This window comes from Canis aureus, chromosome X, assembly GCF_053574225.1.
Source record: "Canis aureus isolate CA01 chromosome X, VMU_Caureus_v.1.0, whole genome shotgun sequence".
Lineage (NCBI taxonomy): Eukaryota > Metazoa > Chordata > Mammalia > Carnivora > Canidae > Canis > Canis aureus.
Window position 1 is genome coordinate 114,535,603 of NC_135649.1, and position 13,124 is coordinate 114,548,726.

The following is a 13,124-nucleotide window of genomic DNA, read 5'->3' on the forward strand; positions in this document are numbered from 1 at the left end:
TCTTGCTGTCAGGACTGGGACTAAATCAGGGCGTAGGATGATGAAGACTGAAAGGCGGCCACGGTATTTGTTCACATGACGGAAACGTTAATTAGCCGACCTCTTTGATTCTCAGAGTAAGTGACTTCAAGCTCTGCTAATGATGGAGGGACTGATGCCATCAATGGTGGCAGTGTCCCTTCGTTACTCTGAGCTGTGTTCTCCCTACATGTGTCATTGGCTCTGCGAAACAGTCAAGCACATTATGCATCATGGGACGCAAGCACAGGATCCTATGTTCTAGTGACAATCGTTCTGGTGCCTACGTCTCACCTTACAATAGCTCTACATTTGTCATCATATCATAAGGAAGTGTGATCCATGCCAGATGTCACCATGCTCTATTTAAAGTTTTTCTGAATGATAGGCATTTCCACGTTATATGGACAACTGGTGATAAAGGGAAATCACTCTGAGAAATGTAAGGGAAGGAGATATTTAGTAGAATCTCAGGACTTGCTTCTGGCCCTCTGTGCTCCACAAAGCCATCTTTGGCAATGTTCTCCTAGTCTCCTCTGGGCAGGATTACCACAACACAGCTGGCCTCTTTGGGGGGTGGGGGACAGCTGTTTAAGTCCTTATCTCACACCTGAAGACAGATAGCCTACATTTTTCTTATAAAAATAACTCAAGGGGCCATGAGATGAAACATGCCTCCTGAGGAAAGAATACAACACTGCCTATGAACCTGCCAAAGACACTGAACTTGAGTCCATTCAGACCTCTGGATCCAGATGAGAGTGGAAGGAAATAAAGAAGACAAAGGTCAGGGTCAAACTGTCCCAAAATAGAAAATAGCAGAATCCAGACAGTGGGAAATGTTATAGGTCAAATGGCCTTAATTTTTCAACAGATAAACTGTAAGAAAAGAAAGGCACAGAGAGAAAACCTACGGATTCAAAGAAATTCAAAAGATATACCAAGTTTGGGGGTGCCTGGCTGGCTCAGTCGGTAGAGCATACGACTCCTGATCTTGGGGTCATGAGTTCAAGCCCCATGTTGGGTACGGGGCTTACTTAAAAAAAATTAAAAGAAAAAAGATTCAAAAGATATATCAAGTTTTTCAAAATGAATAAGACCAACCTACAATGTCTAAGGAGAAACACTGTGCAAGAGAACGATAAAGATATGCCAGGAAGTGATTGTTGTGAAAGTCAAGTGGCTCCTTTTGGGGCTGTGACCAAGACCAGGTACCTGCAGGGCTTCTAGGATAGCTGCCAGAGCTCCATTTCTTGACCGGCACTGTGGTTATGAAGGTGTTTCTCTCATAAAAATTCATTAAGCCATGCTTTTGTGGTGTGTAGGGATTTGTATTTGTACTCTCTGTCACAATAAAGACTGGGAAAGAGACAAGTAGGCCCTGAAAGCCTGACACTGTTAGCGAGGCTTCGATGTTGCTGGCAGTTAGCCTGGTACTCACAGCTGGGGCTTCGCGTTGTCCTGGTCAACGTAAATGTTTGACGGAGCACCAACATCACACAAGGCCAGTCTGTGAACAGGATGGACCCAGACAAAACCATAATCATGTGTGAATACAGAAGACAAGACAAAAATGACTAAACATGTCCCTCTCCTGGCAAATACGAGCGACTGCTGCTTCTACCAATATAGTTTTGGCCTTAAGTTAGTCCTTCTGCTTTATAAATAAGATTGGATCTAAGACACCTAATCATAGAATTACCGCTACTTCTTCACAACACCTACTCTAAAGCAAAACCCACTTTTTCAAACTTGCCACCAAGTCACCTCACACAAGCCCAAATCCTCAAATAAGTCCTTCTTGAAAACCCCTTAATGAGATGCCCAGTGGTTCCCCATGGTGTGTAGTCTCTCTTGCTGCAAAGAGCAATAACGTCAACATGTCCAACTAGGTTCATGTCAACTACAGGTGTCCCTTGTGGTTTTTGCTGGGAGGTGCTTGGGCAAGGTAAGAAAGGGGGGGGGGGGGAATGCTCAGAGGTAACAGTCCCTGTCTGTCTAGAAAAGAATGTTCCAAACATCCAGAAATCTCTTCAAGTCAAGGTTCACATTTGCTGTGGCTGAGTATGGATTCATTTGGGAAATGGAGAAATATCATTGCAGTTAAGTGTAAATTGGAAAGCGTGATAAACACATCTGGATGTAAGTTCCAGAACTATCTGGCTTCTCTGCTGGCTTCATCCAGAGGGAGGAAGTCATACTGCTCCGGAGTAATCAGCAAGTCACTGAGATTACTTGGCGTTGACCAAATTCAGGAATCTGAATTAGTCTGAGACCCTCAGAAATCTTCTGAAATATTCACATTCACTTCAGGTCGGAAAAGATGTATGTACACTTCACAGCCACTCTCCCTTGTATTTGTGAAGCTGCATACATGTTGAAAAAGCTTTCATATACCTTGCATTATTTTGCCTTCAAAGTAACCCTGAGGAAAACTGGAAACACATTTTCATCCCTCTTTTATAGATGGGGAAAACAGAAAAGTGAGTGGACAGTCTCAAGCACATGTAGCATGCCTAATTAGCTAGGGCAAAAGCCAGGCCTCCAAGCCCCCTTAACTTCTCACTTTTGAAAGTGCTCAGTTGTGGCCATGTGGCCAGCCTTGATCCTTTTGGAGTTGATTGGATTCTTTGAAAGAGCAGTGTTTTGTTTTAACAAAGTCTGGCAAATGAGATAAAACTTTTTATGTGTAAAGTGTAAAAGGTCTTATCCTTAAGAATAAGGCTGATGTTTTTGGTATGATGTTTCCTGACTCCTTGGCCAATTCTCCTTCCAAAATATCCCAGGGTCTCCAGGGGGACAATTTAAACTTTGTGCTGTGGGGTTGTATTTATGCACTTCAAGGGAAAGGAAGGTTCACCAGAAACACGTCTAATGTCATCACTCCACTGGTCTTCAGAGATTGATGAACATGAACCAAAGTAGTAAAATTCTTTGGAAACAATATTATGGTACAATTTTTGTTTCCAAAACTTTCTGTTCACTCACTCCAGGAGTGCAGTATGAGCAGGCCACAGTAGAAGGCCCTTGCTGAGTCTCTGGTCCCTTGTCTGTGTCGTGGGAGGTGAAGCTAGAGTCGGGGTGGCTTCTAGCCCTGCTCTGCAACTCGGCAACCTCAGCAGGATTCTACAGCCCACATCCCCTCTCCTTTCTTCTGGGCGCATCTCTGCTGGTGGGGCAGCCTAGGCCATCACGCTTGCTGTATGCTGAGGCGCACTGCTCCACCATGGTTTGCCACCTGATTGGACCCGTAGCCTTTCTTTTTTTTTTTTTTTTTTTAAAGATTTTATTTATTCATTTATGGTAGACACACAGAGGGAGAGAGGCAGAGACACAGGCAGAGGGAGAAGCAGGCTCCATGCACCGGGAGCCTGATGTGGGATTCGATCCGGGGTCTCCAGGATCACGCCCTGGGCCAAAGGCAGGCGCCAAACCGCTGCGCCACCCAGGGATCCCAAGGACCCGTAGCCTTTCTTAGGACAAAGAGTTTACAGCCCCCACTTCCCTACCCTTAAGTAAAACTCACAACGTAAACCACCTTCACATCTTTTTTTTCCCTCCAAGAAGTGACATGCTTCTCTAGTAGTAACATAAAAAGGAATAAGATGAAAGTCATCCATAATGAAATGTATTTCAACATGTAAACAGTCAAGCATGACAACATCGGAAGCATCCCTGCCCTCTCACCAGAAATCTTTGTAAAAGCCTCCATGATCAAATCATTTTGGAGAGTTCTGGATTAAAGTGGAGCATCTCATTGGACTTCTTAAGAGATTTGAATGTACTACTTACTTTCCATTGCCAGGTTACAAGGGAGAAGCTGGTATGTAGCATTTTCCCAAATCACAAGACCACACAAGCCATTTTTTAAGGGTGTTTCACACAACTAGTAATCTTGTGGACACACTCTGAGACACATTTTCCTACACCAGTTATGGGTTATGTCCAATCCTTTGTGACATCACAATGCTGTGAATTGTGCATTCTCAAGGCAGAGTGTTAGAGTCTAGGGACACAAAATTAGAGCAGAGGTTTATTTAGCAGCATCCTCACCTCTACCCACTAGATTTCAGTAGCAACCCCCTCCCAAGTTCTGACAGCAAAAAATGTTTCCAGACATTGCCAAATGTCCTGTGTGGGGCAAAGGTACTTCAGTTGAGAACCGCTACATATATTTAAATAAATAAATAACATAAAACATGACTTTAGAAGGTTTTCCTGTTCACATTTTACAGAAGATATTTTATTCACATGCATCTTCCAAAAGCAAGTCCTCATCATTCTGGGAGGTGCTTTTTGAGTTGCCTAAAGGAATCTTTTAGATTTCTATTCACTTTCTTCCTGTCTTGCTTGTTTTGAGATATAGCCACTTATGTCTTGGGGCCACTGAACATTTTATTCTCAGCCATGGTTTTTTCATTCACTGTGTAGGTATTTGTGATCTTCAAACCTATATATTCCGTTGCTTTTCCTTTTTTAAGATTTTATTTATTTGAGAGAGAAGAGAGAGCGTATGCGCAAGCTGGGGAAATGGCAGAGAAGGAGAAGCAGAGTCCCTGCTGACTGGGGAGCCCAGGACCCCAGGATCACCCCGGGATCACGACCTGAGCTGAAGGCAGATGCTTCACCAACTGAGCCACCCAGGCGAAGCTTATTTAATAACGACCTGAGCTGAAGGCAGATGCTTCACCAACTGAGCCACCCAGGCACCCCTCCATGGTTTTTAAATAAGCTTCTGCAAAGGCTTGTTCACACTCAACATGCATTGACCATGGCTGTGAGAGGCAGCTGGGACAGGGGCCAGAATGCCACAACCAATCTGTGCCCCTTCCCTGGCTCTCCTGCTCTACTGTCTATGACCTAGGGCAAGGTACTCAGCCTTTCTGTGCCTCAGTTTTCTCCTCTCCAAAATGGGGGTATTAGTACCGACCTCAGAGGTGTTTGGGAGAATTAATGAGCAGATAGGAGGAGTAAAAGGCCTAGCCAATGCTTGGCCCCCATGAGTAGTCGAAACATGTTAGATATCATCATCGGGAATTACAGCCCATCCGTATTAAAAGGTGTTTCACTCCTTTTCACTAGGAACTTCAGTGACTTTTCTACGTCTCCAAAATTAATGCTAAGTCATTTCATGTTCATTTGCCTTTCACTAAAAATACTTTGTTGTTAAAATAATTCAGGGAAGACCCTGTGATATGAAAGACTTCATATAAACGCAAATATAAGAGGACTCCTTTCTTTTTCTCCAAGGGATGCTTTTGAGAAGTACTCTCCTTAAACTCAGGAAGCTATGGTAAATTAATTCTCAATTTAGACAAGAATGACCAGAGCAAAGTATTTTGGTTGGTTCAGGAGTTTACAATGTTTACTGAGAGCTGACTATGTGTAAGCAGAGTTCTGGGCCTGAACTAAGGGCAGGTGCCAACTCACACAATTGAACGTGAGCTCTCACACAGGCATTCCCTTGAAATGGCCAGTCCCTCCCTATCTCTTACAGGCCTGGAGAAGGTAACCACATGTCCTAGTATCTCCTCTACTCAGCACTCCCTCGCACATCGAAGTCTCAATAATCTAGCTCTTTGTAGCGGAAATTAAGGGTGAGTTCAAAATAATCAGGTCCTGGGTGCCTGGGTGGCTCAGTGGTTGAGTGTCTGCCTTTGGCTCAGAGTGTGATCCTGGGGTCCCACATCAGGCTCTCCGCAGGGAGCCTGCTTCTCCCTCTACCTATGTCTCTGCCTGTGTGTGTGTGTGTGTGTGTCTTGTGAATAAATGAATAAAATCTTAAAAAAAAAAAACATTTCTTGCTAAAAAATGATAACTATCATCTGAGCATTCAGCGAGTCATAATCACAAACAACACACATCACCCTAACAAATACAATAACAATGAAAAAGTTCGAGATATCATGAGAATCACCAAAATTTGAGAGACATATGAAGTGAGCAGATACTTTTCGAAAAAGGGTGCCAACAGAACTGCTCAACGCAGGGTTGCCACAGACCTTCGCTTTGTAATAACAAAACCTCTATATCCGTGAAGCGCAATATAACAAAGCACAATAGCTATGCCTATATTTCTGGATGTCTGCTGTGAACCTTAGCACCTGAATAAAATGTCAAGTAACAGAGCCTAACCTCCCTTGGGTCCTTTCTCCTAGAGAACAGAAAGTCAGTCTGCTATCTTGGGCTCTCTCTGCAGAGGGATAGGCCCCCTTGTGTCTCTTTTTCCTGGTACCCACCCAGAGGCCTCATTCTTATTCTCTTCCACGCTTCGGTACCTGGGCATTTCAGGGGTTACCATTCTGTCTCCCCACGTTTCCAACTCTAAGACTTCTTGAGGTTCACTGGCTTATGGTACCATAACCATCCCCCTCCCTGGCATGGGGGGAACATTCTCTGATTCTTGGTCATCTCAGGGCTCTGAGCAATTCTCAGAGGCTGCCTTACCGTCCCTACAGACACCACAAATGGATGTCTCTTCTGCTCCCAGAAACATGGAACCTTGAGGTCTTCCTGCCCACTTCAGTTTTAACCAGGGACAGGGCACAGGTACCCTTGGCATCAGATCTCCAAACCAGGCTGGTCTTATGTGATTTCCTCCTGTCTGCTCTGACTTGGCCTGCTCAATGGCACAGGCCTCCTCAGGGACTCACTGGCATCTTAACAATTCTTGATTACCTTGTGGCTCTCTTCCTGCCCCGCCTCCCACGTCATCTTCTCCAACTTGAACATGGAACAATGGTGCCCTTCTCTGCCACGCACTCTTCCAGGTCTGTGTGTCATGCCCAGGCCTCGCCTTTGGTTAGAAGTGCTCCTGATTGTAGTTTGAGACCAAGAACAAAGGATGTGAGTATTACAGCTTGCTGGCTGCCCTTACAGAACAGAAACTAATAAGAGATTGGGAGGAAATTGGACTGGTTTACCAGCTGTGATTCACTATCACATGCTCAAATATTATTTTAGCAATATTTAACAAGCATTTCGAATTCTGTTACAGTACCAATAAGGGTCACCATTTCTGCCCCCAAAATGAAGCTGAAGATGATGCCATAATAGATAAATGTCACTGAAAACAGGTTAATAATTTTCTGATGTGGAATGTTGAGTTTTTGCTCATTCACTATGTACCTGGCCATGCAAAGTGTAAAGAACAGGGGCTGCATTTTTGGGCCAGAATGTAATGGCATTTTTTTTTTTTTTTTTTTTTTTTGTAAAGAGAGAGAAAGTTTTCCTGAGGTCTGCCTTTATTTTAATTGCCTAATTTCCCAAGATAGATGCACAATGATTCTAATTTGTATGGATCTGGATTTGACCTTTGTGTGGCCAACAGATGTGTCAGTGAGTCACAAAATCTATTTTTCTAAAATGGAACCCTGCAATGGTAAAAGAAATGAAGAACTATCCCTACTGCAGCACCCCAATTCCCACCCCAAGCAAAGCATTTCCCATACAATACTCTTCAGACCTCAATCCAATATTAGGTAGGCCCTGCATGAATCAAATAGAGACACTGGCAAGAATTCTGAAATTCAAACATTCTTTTAGTGACTTAAGTAAATCGTTATCGTGGGACTGCTGCCAACCTCCCTGTGGCATTGCTCATTATTGACGACTGCTTCCTCGACTCATCTGTTTTCTGGGGTTCCCCACCTGCTTCTGGGTGATTGCCCCTTTAGCTTCCAGTTCTCATTTTCTCTGCTGCCTTCATTATGGCCACATCTCTCTTCTGCACGAAACACTGAGGATAGGGCCTTTCCCTACTCCTTTTGTTTTATTCTTTTCTTTTGCATTCCAATTCTCAACAAGGCAAATGCCACTTAGTAAGTGCCCAATAAATGTTTGTGAATTGAATTAGATTGGTGAATGATTCTTTGCTGTCAACACAGTCATAGTCCATATACACATAATTAATTCTAAAGGCAATATAAGCAAAGTCTAAATATGAGGGGTCTCCAGGTGCTGTGCAAGTTCACAGAAGAACAAAGTCTTTTCTTGCTGAAAGGAGATAAGGAAATCTGCATGGATGAGGCAAGTGTAGAATGGGTAGGTCAGATTTTCCTATGCCAAGATGGCCATGGAAGTATTTTGAGTGATAGACACTAGGGCAGAGATAGTGTGCAGGTGAATTTGACTGTAAGGGGGGCTACATATAGGAAGGAAACAAGAGGCAAAAGATAGGCTTAAAGAAAGAGAAGTCCTGTTGGCAATGATCTTGAGAATTATGTACCTTTGACTTTATTCTACAGGCCCTGGAAAGCACTGAAGATTTTTACCAGAGTGATTATCAAATATTTCTTAGGCACTTACTATGTGCCAGTTTTATAGGTGCTTGGGTTACATCAGTGGGTAGAACACATAAAGAGCCCTGTTTCTAAGTAAGCTATATTATAAGAGAGGGAAAGACAAGAATAAATACAATACATATATAAATTAGATACTATTTTGGAAGGTGGTAGGTACTATGGGAAAAAGAAAATTAGAGCACAATAAAGAGGAATTGTGATTTGGGGAGCAGGGCAAGAGAGTGGGCACAGATTACAATACTGAATAGAATGCTGAGGGTAGATAGACATCATTTGATAAGTGAGATTTGAGAAAGGATTTGAAGGAGGTGAAGGCATTAACCAAGTCAGCATCTGGGAAGGGAGGGTTGTATTAACTACTGCTGGAAAACAAAGTACCACAGAACTTAGAAGCTTTAAACAATAATAAGCACCTATCATCTCAGAGTTCCTATGGGTCAGGAATTCAGAAGAAGCTTAATTGACTCCGAATGTCCCCCTAGGCTGTAGTCAAGATATTGGCTGGGGCTGTAGTCATGTGAAAACATGACTAGAAAAGGAAGATCTACTTCTAAGAGGGCTCACCCACATGGCTGGCCTGCTAAGGTCTCTGTTAGCAGGAGGTCTTCATTCCTCAGCACACAAGCCTCTCCACAGGCTGAGAGAGTATCCTCACAGCAGAGTGGCTGGCTTTCCCCCAGGGCCAATGATCTAAGAAAGAAAAAGACAGAAGTCATAATGTTCTTTATGACCTAGCCTCAGAAGTTAGAAGTCATCATTGCTGCAGTATCCTACTGGTTGGTTACACTGGTCAGCTATATTCAGCAATGAAAGGGGACTACACAAGGTCATGAATACCAATAGATGAGATTCACTGGGGGCCACCTTGGAGGATGGCTACCATAGGAGCATTCCAAGTAACAAGAGGAAACAGCTAGAACAAAGGTTCTATTGTGGGACTGTGTGTGTGGAACAGCAAAGCTGGTGTGCTGGAGAAGATAGAGCTAGGGGGCACTACAGATGAGGAGCTCAGAGAGGTAATGTAGGGCTTTGTAGGCTGCCACAAGGACTTTGACTAAAAGTGAAGGGATGGAAAATATTCCATGTAAGTGAAAACCAATAGAAAGCTGGGGTAGCTGTATTTCTAGCAGACAAAATAGACCTTAAGACCATAATAGAGACAAAGGAGGTCATTATATAATGATAAAGGGGTCAATCTAACAAGAGGATATAGCATTTGCAAATATTTATGCACCCAATATAGGAGCACCTAAATATATAAAGCAAAACACCCACTTACAATCAATGAAGAGATCATCTAGACAGAAGATCAATAAGGAAACACTGGTCTTATATGACACATTAGACCAGATGAACTTAACAGGTATATTTAGAACATTCCACGCAAAAGCAACAGAATACACATTCTTCTCAAGTGCACATGGTACATTCTCCAGTATAAATTAGGAAGACTGAAATCATACCAAGTACCTTTTCTGACCACAGTGGTCTAAAATCAATTACAAAAAGAAGCCCAGAAAATTCAAAAATATGTGGAGATTTAACAACACCCTGAACAATCAACGGATCAAAGAAGAAATCAAAAAAGAAATAAAAAAATAACTTAAGACAAGTGAAAATGGATGCCTGGGTGGCTCAGCGGTTATGCGCCTGCCTTCAGCTCAAGGCGTGATCCTAGAGTACGGGGATTGAGTACCACGACGGGCTCCCTGCGGGGAGCCTGCTTCTCCCTCTGCCTGTGTCTCTGCCCCCATCTCTCTCTCTGTGTCTCTCATGAATAAATAAATAAAATATTTTAATTTTTTAAAATCTTTTTTTTAATAAAATCTTTTTTAAAAAAAGAATACATCAATTGTTAAAGAAACCCAAAAGAAGCTATGGATAGATTATTAAAATTAATAAGAGCTTAGTGATGTTCAAAAATCACCTTTCTATTCACATTTTTATTCCCTAGTAGCATACTGTTCAAAAACAAAATAAAAAAATCCTATTTATGATGTCATTAAAAACATTACCTATAAATTTTTTTAAATTTTTATTTATTTATGATAGTCACACAGAGAGAGAGAGAGGCAGAGACATAGGCAGAGGGAGAAGCAGGCTCCATGCCGGGAGCCTGACGTGGGATTCGATCCCGGGTCTCCAGGATCGCGCCCTGGTCCAAAGGCAGGCGCTAAACCGCTGCGCCACCCAGGGATCCCTCAATGGAATTTTTTACAGAAATATAATAATCTTAAAATTTGTATGGAACCACAAAAGAACCCAAATAGCCAAAACAATCTTGAGAAAGAACAGAGCTGAAAGTATTATACTTTCTGATTTTTTTAAAACATTTTTTATTATTTATTCATGAGAGACACACAGAGAGGCAGAGAGAGACATAGGCAGAGGGAGAAGCAGGCTCCCTTCGGGGAGCCCGATGAGAAACTCCATCCCGGGACCCTGGGATCAGGCCCTGAGCCAAAGGCAAACAATCACTAAGCTACCCAGGCACCCCTATACTTTCTGATTTTAAACTACATTACAGGGATCCCTGGGTGACTTCGCGGTTTAGCGCCTGCCTTTGGCCCAGGGCGCGATCCTGGAGTCCCGGGATCAAGTCCCGCGTTGGGCTCCTGGGCGTGGGGCCTGCTTCTCCCTCTGCCTGTGTCTCTGCCTCTCTCTATGTCTATCATGAATAAAAATCTTTAAAGACAAAAATAAAAATAAACTACATTATAAGGCTATAAGAATTAAAAAAGGTATAATATTGGCATAAAAACAGACACATAAATCAACAGAGCAGAATAAGAGAGCCCAGAAATAAACCCACACAAATGGGCCAATTAATTTATAACCACATAAATGTTTGGAGCCAAGAATATATAATGGGAATTTCTCCAATAAATGTTGTTGGAAAAACTGCACAGCCTCATGCGAAAGAATGAAACTGGACCACTATTTTAATCATACACAAAAATTAACTAAAGATGGATTAAAGACTTGAGCATAAGACCTGAAACCATAAAATTTCTAGGAAAAAAAAGGTGGTAAACTCCTTAATATCAGTCTTGGCAACAATTTTTTCTTTTTAATTTGACACCAGAAGGAAAGGCAACAAAACTAAAAATAAATAAATGGGACTGCATCAAACTAAAAACCCTTCAGGGAACCTGGGTGGCTCAGTAGATAAATAAGAATCTTAAAAAAAAAAAAAAAACTAAAAAGCTTTCACATAGCAAAGGAAACCCTCAACAAAATGTAAAGGCAACTTACTGAATGGGAGAAAATAATAGCAAATCATCTAGCTCATAAGGGGTTAATATCCAAAATACATTTTAAAAAACTCATACAACTCAATAGCAAATGAATAGACATTTTTTCAAAGGAGACACACAGATGGCTAACAGGTATACGGAAAGATGCTCAGCATCACTCATTGTCAGGGAAATACAAATCAAAACCACAATGAGCTATCACCTTACACCTGTCAGAACAGCTAGTATGAAAAAAATAAGGAACAGCAGGTGTTGGTGAGAATGTGGAGAAAAGAGAACCCTGTGCACTGCTGATGAAAATGTAAATTGGTGCCCCCACAAGAGAAAACTGGAGGGAGGCGCCCCAAAAAATTAAAAATAGAAATACTGTATGATCCGGCAATCCCACTTCTGAATGTTTATCCAAAGGAAATGAAAACACTGACTATGCACCCCCATGCTCACGGCTGAAGATGGTGCTAAACCACTGAGCCACCCAGGCTGCCCAACATTTTCTCTTATTATAAGAATAAAGTATATAATATATACAATATACAAAATACATGTTAATTGACTCTATATGTTATTGGTTAAGACTTCTGGTCAACAGTGGGCTATAAAGTTTTTGGGAAGTCAAAAGTTATACATGGCTTTCTGCCTGCACAGGGTGTCACAGCACCCTTAACCTTGGCACTATTCAAGGGCCAACTGTATATATACAATGCGGTATTATTCAGCCATAAAAAAGAAGGAAATCTTGGGGCACCTGGGTGGCTCAGTCAGTTAAGCATCAGGGTCCTGGGACTGAGCCCCATGTTGTGGGATTCCCTGCTCAGTGGAGAGTCTGCTTCTCCCTCTCCCTCTGTTGCTCCCTCCTACTCGTGCTCTCAAATAAATAAATGAAATCTTTATTTTTTTTCAAAGATTTTATTTATTCATTCATGAGACACAGAGACGGGCAAAGACGTAGGCAAAGGGAGAAAAAGGAGCCTGATGTGGAACTCGATCCCAGGACCCTGGGATCACGACCTGAGCCAAAGGCAGACATTCAACTGCGGAGCCACCCAGGCGTCCCAATAATCAAAATCTTTAAAAAACAAAAAGAAGGAAGTCTTGCTGTTTGTGACACAGATGGACCTTGAGGGCTTAATGAAAGACAAATATCTTGTCATTTCATCTGCACGTGGAATCTTAAAAAAAAAAAACAAAAAACCCAAAACCAAAAAACTGAACTTAGATGCAGAGAACAGATTGGTGGTTGCCAAATGCAGGGTTGGGGGTGGGGGCAGATGGGCAAAGAGGGTCCAGAGGTACAAACTTCCAGTTATAAAATACATAAGTCCTACGGATATAAAATACAAATGGTGACTATAGTAAATAATGTTCTGCATATTTGAAAGGTGCGAAGAGAGTAAATCTTAAAAGCTCCCACAAGAAAAAATAAGTGTAACTGTGTGCTGACGGATGTTAACAGGCTTATTATGCCGATCATTTCCCAATATATACAAATGTTGAATCATTATGTTGTGCACCTGAAAGTAATAAGGTGTTATACGTCAACTACATC

The 13,124-nt window shown here is 42.2% G+C and overlaps 1 protein-coding gene and 1 non-coding gene across 17 annotated transcripts in view; one reads left to right on the forward strand and one right to left on the reverse strand.

Moving 5' to 3' along the window:
- The window catches only part of EGFL6 (EGF like domain multiple 6), a 231,127-nt gene that overhangs the window by 131,964 nt on the left and 86,039 nt on the right, over positions 1–13,124 (reverse strand). For 11 of the 16 annotated variants that reach the window (XM_077890043.1, XM_077890044.1, XM_077890042.1 and 8 more), the window contains exons 4-6: positions 8,886–9,011; positions 6,697–6,832; positions 1,460–1,528 (exon numbers count right to left, since the gene is read on the reverse strand). The exons of 1 other annotated variant lie outside the window; for it this stretch is intronic. The gene's annotated coding sequence lies outside the window, so the exon portion shown is untranslated. Of the gene's footprint in view, positions 1–1,459; positions 1,529–3,810; positions 3,956–6,696; positions 6,833–8,885; positions 9,012–13,124 lie in introns of those variants that run through there. 4 more of the 16 variants (XM_077890047.1, XM_077890037.1, XM_077890048.1 and 1 more) reach the window with 4 other exon arrangements.
- On the forward strand, positions 973–1,045 carry TRNAR-CCU (transfer RNA arginine (anticodon CCU)). Its single transcript has one exon. It is a non-coding gene; the product is annotated as a tRNA-Arg (tRNA).